The following is a 7,662-nucleotide window of genomic DNA, read 5'->3' as shown; positions in this document are numbered from 1 at the left end:
ATAAATAGAAAGAAATTAATTGGCCAACTAATATATATAGAAAAAATTAGCTGGGCCTGGTGGCGCATGCCTGTAGTCCCAGCTACTTGGGAGGCTGAGGCAGAAGGATCGCTCGAGCCCAGGAGTTTGAGGTTGCTGTGAGCTAGTCTGACGCCAAGCCACTCACTCTAGCCTGGGCAACAAAGTGAGACTCTGTCTCAAAAAAAAAAAAAATCATAAAAAAAGGAAAACCTGAAGAGGCTTCCACTGGCCAAAGATAGAACTTGAGCATTAAAAAAGACTATAATAGGCCGGGCGCGGTGGCTCATGCCTGTAATCCTAGCTCTCTGGGAGGCCGAGGCGGGCGGATTGCTCAAGGTCAGGAGTTCGAAACCAGCCTGAGCAAGAGCGAGACCCCGTCTCTACTATAAATAGAAAGAAATTAATTGGCCTATATATATATATAAAATTAGCCGGGCATGGTGGTGCATGCCTGTAGTCCCAGCTACTTGGGAGGCTGAGGCAGAAGGATTGCTTGAGCCCAGGAGATTGAGGTTGCTGTGAGCTAGGCTGACGTCACGGCACTCACTCTAGGCTGGGCAACAAGTGAGACTCTGTCTCAAAAAAAAAAAAAAAAAAAAAGACTGTAATAGATTAAAACACATTGAATATGGCTTTTTTAAAACGGTCAAGACACTTCTCAGAAAAAAAAATATACAAATGGCTCACATATATGAAAAAATATTCAATCTTATTCATAATAACAAGAATATAAATTAAAACTAAACCAAGGGGCTGGGCACGGTGGCTCATGCCTATAATCATAGCACCCTGGGAGGCCGAGGTGGGAGGATCCTTTGAGCTCAGGAGTTCGAGACCAGCCTGAGCAAGAGTGAGACCCCATCTCTACTAAAAATAGAAAGAAACTAGCTAGACAACTAAAAATATATAGGACAGGCCGGGCGCGGTGGCTCACGCCTGTAATCCTAGCTCTCTGGGAGGTCGAGGCGGGCGGATTGCTCGAGGTCAGGAGTTCAAAACCAGCCTGAGCAAGAGCGAGACCTCGTCTCTACTATAAATAGAAAGAAATTAATTGGCCAACTAATATATACAAAAAAAAAAAAAAATTAGCCGGGCATGGTGGCGAATGCCTGTAGTCCCAGCTACTCGGGAGGCTGAGGCAGAAGGATTGCTTGAGCCAGGAGTTTGAGGTTGCTGTGAGCGAGGCTGATGCCACAGCACTCACTCTAGCATGGACAACAAAGCAAGACTCTGTCTCAAAAAAAAAATAATAATAAAAAAAAATATATAGGACAAAAAAAACTAAACCGAGATATGATTCTCACCTATAAGACTGGCAAAAATTTAAAGATTTGGCCATATAGTCCGAAGTCCTATAGTCTGTTGGTGAGGCTGTGAACAAGCACTCTTATCCTTTGATGGTGGGAATGTAAAATAGCATCACCCCATTGGAGAGGAAATGGTCAATATCCGGCAAAATTACATAAGCATTCACCTTTTCATTCAGCAATCCCACTTCTAGGAATCCATACCAAAGACACACTGGCAAAAATACATTATCACAACATATATACTAGGTTATTCATTGCAACTTTGCATGTAATAGCAGAGTGTTAAAAACTTAACCAAATGTTCATCAATAAGCGACTAGTTGAGTGAAATGCAATACATCCAGTGCACCACAGAAGCCATAAAAATAATGAAGAATATATTCTCTATATACGACTTTGATCTCCTGGTATATTTTTAGGTGAAAAAAAAGCAAGGTGGAGAAAAGTGTGTAAAGTATGCTACCATTTATATTTTATTTTGTTTTATTTTATTTTATTTTATTTTATTTTTTTTGAGGCAGAGTCTCGCTTTGTTGCCCAGGCTAGAGTGAGTGCCATGGCATCAGCCTAGCTCACAGCAACCTCAAACTCCTGGGCTCAAGCAATCCTCCTGCCTCAGCCTCCCGAGTAGCTGGGACTACAGGCATGGGCCACCATGCCCGGCTAATTTTTTCTATATATATTAGTTAGCCAATTAATTTGTTTCTATTTATAGTAGAGACGGGGTCTCGCTCTTACTCAGGGTGGTTTCGAACTCCTGACCTTGAGCAATCCGCCCGCCTCGGCTTCCCAGATTGCTAGGATTACAGGCGTGAGCCACAGCCCCCGCCCAACCAAACAACTTTTGAGAGGAATTTTCCTTTTATACAAATTTACCAATTAACAAATGAAGAAGGAGTTACAGAATTGGAATATCACTATTTTACAAATCCCTAATGACATAATGAATCTAGGCAATGACCATTGATGGCCACTAACATCACAAAAAAAAAAGAGATTCAGCCAGATATTATGTATCTTTTGATGGAAATACACACAATACTTATGAAATATTCCTACTAGAAAATCAATCCCAAATGAGAACAAGCCTCTAGATTTACCAGTTTACAGGAAATATAGGCAACAAAAGAATATGTTAATCAACACCACAGGGATGCAATCAAAATCCGGAATATGGAAAACTTTACAGAATAAAGAACATGTTTTCTTTAACAAAGAAATGGAAATTATATTTTAAAATAAAAATAGAGGCCCGGTATGGTTGCTCATGCCTGTAATCCTAGCACTCTGGGAGGCCAAGGCAGGAGGATTACTTGAGCTTTGGATTTTGAGAGCAGCCTGAGCAAGAGGGGGACTGTCTCTACTAAAAATACGAAATTTAGCTGGGCTTCATGGCGCCCGCTTGTAGTCCCAGCTACTTGAGAGGCTGAGGCAGAAGGATCCCTTGAGCCCAGGAGTTTGACGTTACAATGAGCTATGATGACGCCACTTCACCCTACAATGTATGGGCCTTATCTGAATCCTGTTTCAAACAAATTATAAGAGAAAAATTAGACAATCAGAAAAAATATAACATTAAATGGAGATTTAATATTATTAAGAAATATTGTTATTTCATAAATATAATAATAGTGGCACTGAAGTTATAAATTTTTTTAAAGTCCAATCTATTTAGAAGGAGTAAATAAGATTGGCTAAGAGTTTGATAATTTTTGAAGTTGGTTGTTGAGAATATGGTAATTCATTACTATTCTAATCGTATGTATTTTTTTTTTTAAACAGAGTCTTGCTCTGTTGCCCGGGCTACAGACTATCGAAATTTACTGCCAAAACACCATTTTTCCTGCCACCTTGAATCATTTATACATGCTGTTCCTTCTACCAAGAATTCCCTTATCTCTCCTCCACGTTTGATGGACTCATTTTTGCTTATCCTTCAAATCTCTTCTTATACATTGCAATGGACTAAAATATTTGTGTCCTTCCCTCTCAAAAAAATTCATATGTTGAAAGCCTAATGCCAATGTGGTGGTATTAGGAGGTGGAGCCTCTGGGATATATTTAATAATTAGGTCATGAGCATGGAGCCCCCATGAATGGGATTAATGTCCTTATAAAAAGAGGGCAAGAGTTCAAAAAAGAGGGCAGAGAGCTAGCTTGTCCTTTTCTGCCATGTTAAAGTACAGTGAGAAGTGGGCAGTCTGTAACCCAGAAGAAGGCCCTAACCAGAACCCAACCATGCTGGCACCCTGATCTTGGACTCCAGAACTATGAGAAATAAATTTCTGTTGCTTACAAGTCACCCAGTCTATGGCACTTTGTTATGACAGTCCACACTGACAAAGACAGGCATTGTTTAGTTTGAGAAGTCTTCCTTACCTTAATGGTATGCTGCAGTCAGCTTGCCCTGATTTACAAGAGGCAATTGTGCACATCTCTTCCTAACTCCATGTTCAGGGACATCAAGTTAGTACCGTGAAAGCAGCCATGATGGAAGTATTTACATCATGGAAATCAGGAAACACTATAAATCAAGGTTTTTATTTTTTGAGAAAATTGATTGTTAAACATTTATCAGCATACCACTGCCCTGCCTCCTCCACACTCTATTCCAGGTGTGGATTAGATGGCTCTGCTATAGGCTTTGAAAATACCCTAAGCTTAAACTCATCATTAGGTACTGTAGGTCACTTGTCTATCCCCCCCTCCAGGCTGAATTTCTCTCTCTCTCTCTTTTTTTTTTTTTTTTTTTTTGAGACAGAGTCTTGCTCTGTTGCCGGGGCTAGAATACCGTATACCGTGGCGTCAGCCTAGCTCACAGCAACATAAAACTCCTGGGCTCAAGCGATCCTTCTGCCTCAGCCTCCCAAGTAGCTGGGACTACAGGCATGCACCACCATGCCCAGCTAATTTTTTCTATATATTTTCAGTTGTCCAGCTAATTTCTTTCTATTCATAGTAGAGACGGGGTCTTGCTTGTGCTCAGGCTGGTCTTGAACTCCTGAGTGCAAGCAATCCTCCCGCCTTGCCCTTCCAGAGTGCTAGGATTACAGGCGTGAGCCACCCCGCCCGGCCTGAATTTCTCTTGAGCCTAGAAACACTATATCTCTAGAATCTTACTCCGTGTCTGGCTTACAGAAAGTACTATAGGGAATTTTAAACTTTTCCGCTAAAGGTTTGAGTCTAAGTCTGTTGAAATGAATTAACAATAGACTAACAGGGAAAAGAGCATACAAGTTTGTTAATGTGTATAAACATGGGAGCCATATAAAATGTGAGACTCGGAAAAAAGGCCAGGATCGTTGACGTTTTTATACTATTTTGAGATTATAGAAAGGGGCTTGGGGCTTCTCAGGGGGAAGTAGCAACACAAGCCATGGGAGAGAGAAGGCAGGAAAGCATGGCAAGTAAAGGCTATCCTGTTATGTGGACAACAGGATAGCTGTTTTTTTTCAGGTAATCTCGGAGCTATTTTAAGAAAGAATAGATAGTATCCTGTGGGAAAGATGGCTTTGTCAGCCCTTTAAAAGTGTCCAACCTTAGTCTCCTTTTCCTGTGAATTAATCTTTCCTAGATTTTGGTAAGGGGCGGGTGGAGAAAGCCCGGCTATTTATTTCACTAATGTAGATTTTTTAAAATTTTTTTTTGAGACAGAGTCTCACTCTGTTGCCTGGGCTAGAGTGCCGTGGTGTCAGCCTAGCTCACAGCAGCCTCAAATTCCTGGGCTCAAGCGATCCTTCTGCCTCAGCCTCCCGAGTAGCTGGGACTATAGGCACGTGCCACAATGCCAGGTGATTTCTTTTCTATTTTTAGTTGTTTGGCTATTTTTTTCTATTTATAGTAGAGACAGGTTCTCGCTCTTGCTCAGGCTGGTCTCGAACTCCTGAACTCAAGCAATCCTCCCGCCTCGGCCTCCCATAGTACTAAGATTACCACCATGAGCCACTGCACCCGGCCATTAATGTAGGTTTTTTTCTACGGATGTAAATCTCCCCCCAAAAGGGCAGCTTTTCTGAGCTATTCCTGTGGTTTGCAGCCCCTCTGAATAGCTGTATAAAAATGTCAAAGACGTATATTTTGGGGTGAAATATGCTGGTTTCCTTCAGTACTAATTACTCTTCTTTGACAGACTGGTTATCTGAATGAATGACTGGGATGCATACTTGTAAAACACTTGCCAATCCTAGGAGAAACATTATCAGAGAAGACAGTTTCTGGCTGCCATCTGCAGTAATATCCATCTGCCTGGAAAGAATGGAATCAGAGCGAGGGGAGTGAGTAGGATATTTTCCATGGCCTGTGTCATCAAGCTGTGACTTGATGTAGATCTTTCATCTACACCATGGCTATAGGTTTGCCCTGCAGAATGGACCATGCTATCCACGGTCTAGGCTTCTCCTCTTTCCTCTCTATCCAGCAGCAGATGCCTATTGTGCTTGCCTCTCTGATTCACCCTCTTCTAGGCTGCCATTGTTCATCAGCCATCGCTTGTGATTAACATCAAGAGACTACATTAACATGCAGATCCAGTAATACCTGGCGTAGCAGATTTCCTAACCCATTCATGTGTAGGAGAAATGGTACCACAAACAGAGTTCTGACGTAGAGGAGAACCTCTGTAAAACAGTTGTGACTGTAAGCCTCAGAGTTCTAGCTCAGCTTAGCCATCCTTGTTAGTGACTACAAATTCCTGGACAGCTTGAAGCATCTCTGGGGATTCCAAAAATATTTAAGAAGGAATACTCCATAGTCTTGCTACTCAAAGTATGATCTGAAGACTGAGCAGCATCAGCTTGTTAGACATGCAGAACCATAGTTCTCACCCTCAGATCTATTGGATTAGAGCCTTCATTTTAACCAGATCCCCTAGGTGATCTGTATATACATTTAAGTTTGAGAAACGTGAGTCTATAGAACTAGGGGCTTAGAAGGATACAATTGGCCGGGCGCGGTGGCTCACGCCTGTAATCCTAGCACTCTGGGAGGCCCAGGCGGGTGGATTGCTCGAGGTCCGGAGTTCGAAACCAACCTGAGCAAGAGCGAGACCCTGTCTCTACTATAAATAGAGAGAAATTAATTGTCCAACTAATATATGTAGAAAAAATTAGCCAGGCATGGTGGCCCATGCCTGTAGTCCCAGCTACTCGGGAGGCTGAGGCAGGAGGATCGCTTGAGCCCAGGAGATTGAGGTTGCTATGAGCTAGGCTGATGCCAAGGCACTCACTCTAGCCTGGGCAACAAAGTGAGACTCTGTCTCAAAAAAAAAAAAAAAAAAAAAAAGAAGGATAGAATTTAGGGTATTAATGTTAATGGCACTTCATAATAATAAATACTATTTATGTATCATAAAAATATGCTAAAGATTCACATTCATTTTGTCATTGCATCAAAATCGAACTCTATGACTCAGCAAGCATAAATTGACCTAACCCTGAAGCTACAAAGTATACCATCTGAAAAGGAAGCACCCTAATAAACACCATAGGTAAACAAAGCGTGGGTTTGAGCACTGTCTATTCCACTCACTGGTAGAGTGATCCTAAAAGAACTACTTAAGCTTTCCAAAGATTAACTTCTTCATTTGTAAAATGGTGCTATTAGTACTTTTTCTTTCAGAGTGGTGGTGAGAATTAAATGAGAAAACCTGTGTGAAGTGTCTGGCATGTTATAGTTACTCATTAAATGTTAATTCCCTCCCTCCCTGCTACCTCCTTTCTGAAAAGAAAGAAATTCATAATAAAACATACAGCACAACCATGTCATGTAGAGCCTTTGGAAACTTAACAGCGAGAAGGAAAATAAGCACTATTTTGTAACAGTAAGTAGTAGTTTCAAGACCGTTTCTATGTGGTATGATGAGTTGGTCTGATGGAACTAGGATTGAAAGAAAAAGTATTACCTTCCTTTTAAATGAATTGGTGGGATTTCTTTTCATTCTTTGGACTCTCTAGATTAATATCAGGAGGAATGATGTATATTCATTTATGCTCTTTGGAAGCATATTTTGGCCTTGCGTCTTTTTTCTTTTTCTTTTTTTTTTTTTTTTTTGAGACAGAGTCTTGGTCTGTTGCCCTGGCTAGAGTGCGGTGGCGTCAGCCTAGCTCACAGCAACTTCAAACTCCTGGGTTCAAGCCATCCTCCTGCCTCAGCCTCCCGAGTAGCTGGGACTACAGGCATGTGCCACCATGCCCGGCTAATTTTTTCTATATATTTTTAGTTGTCCAGCTAATTTCTTTCTATTTTTTTTTAATAGAGATGGGGGTCTCGCTGTTGCTCAGGCTGGTCTCGAACTCCTGAGCTCAAGCAATCCTCCTGCCTTTGAAAGGCCCAA

Source organism: Microcebus murinus, chromosome X (assembly GCF_040939455.1).
Source record: "Microcebus murinus isolate Inina chromosome X, M.murinus_Inina_mat1.0, whole genome shotgun sequence".
In the NCBI taxonomy this organism is placed as follows: Eukaryota; Metazoa; Chordata; class Mammalia; order Primates; family Cheirogaleidae; genus Microcebus; species Microcebus murinus.
The sequence above is the reverse complement of the archived record's forward strand: the minus strand, read 5'-3'. Positions refer to the sequence as shown.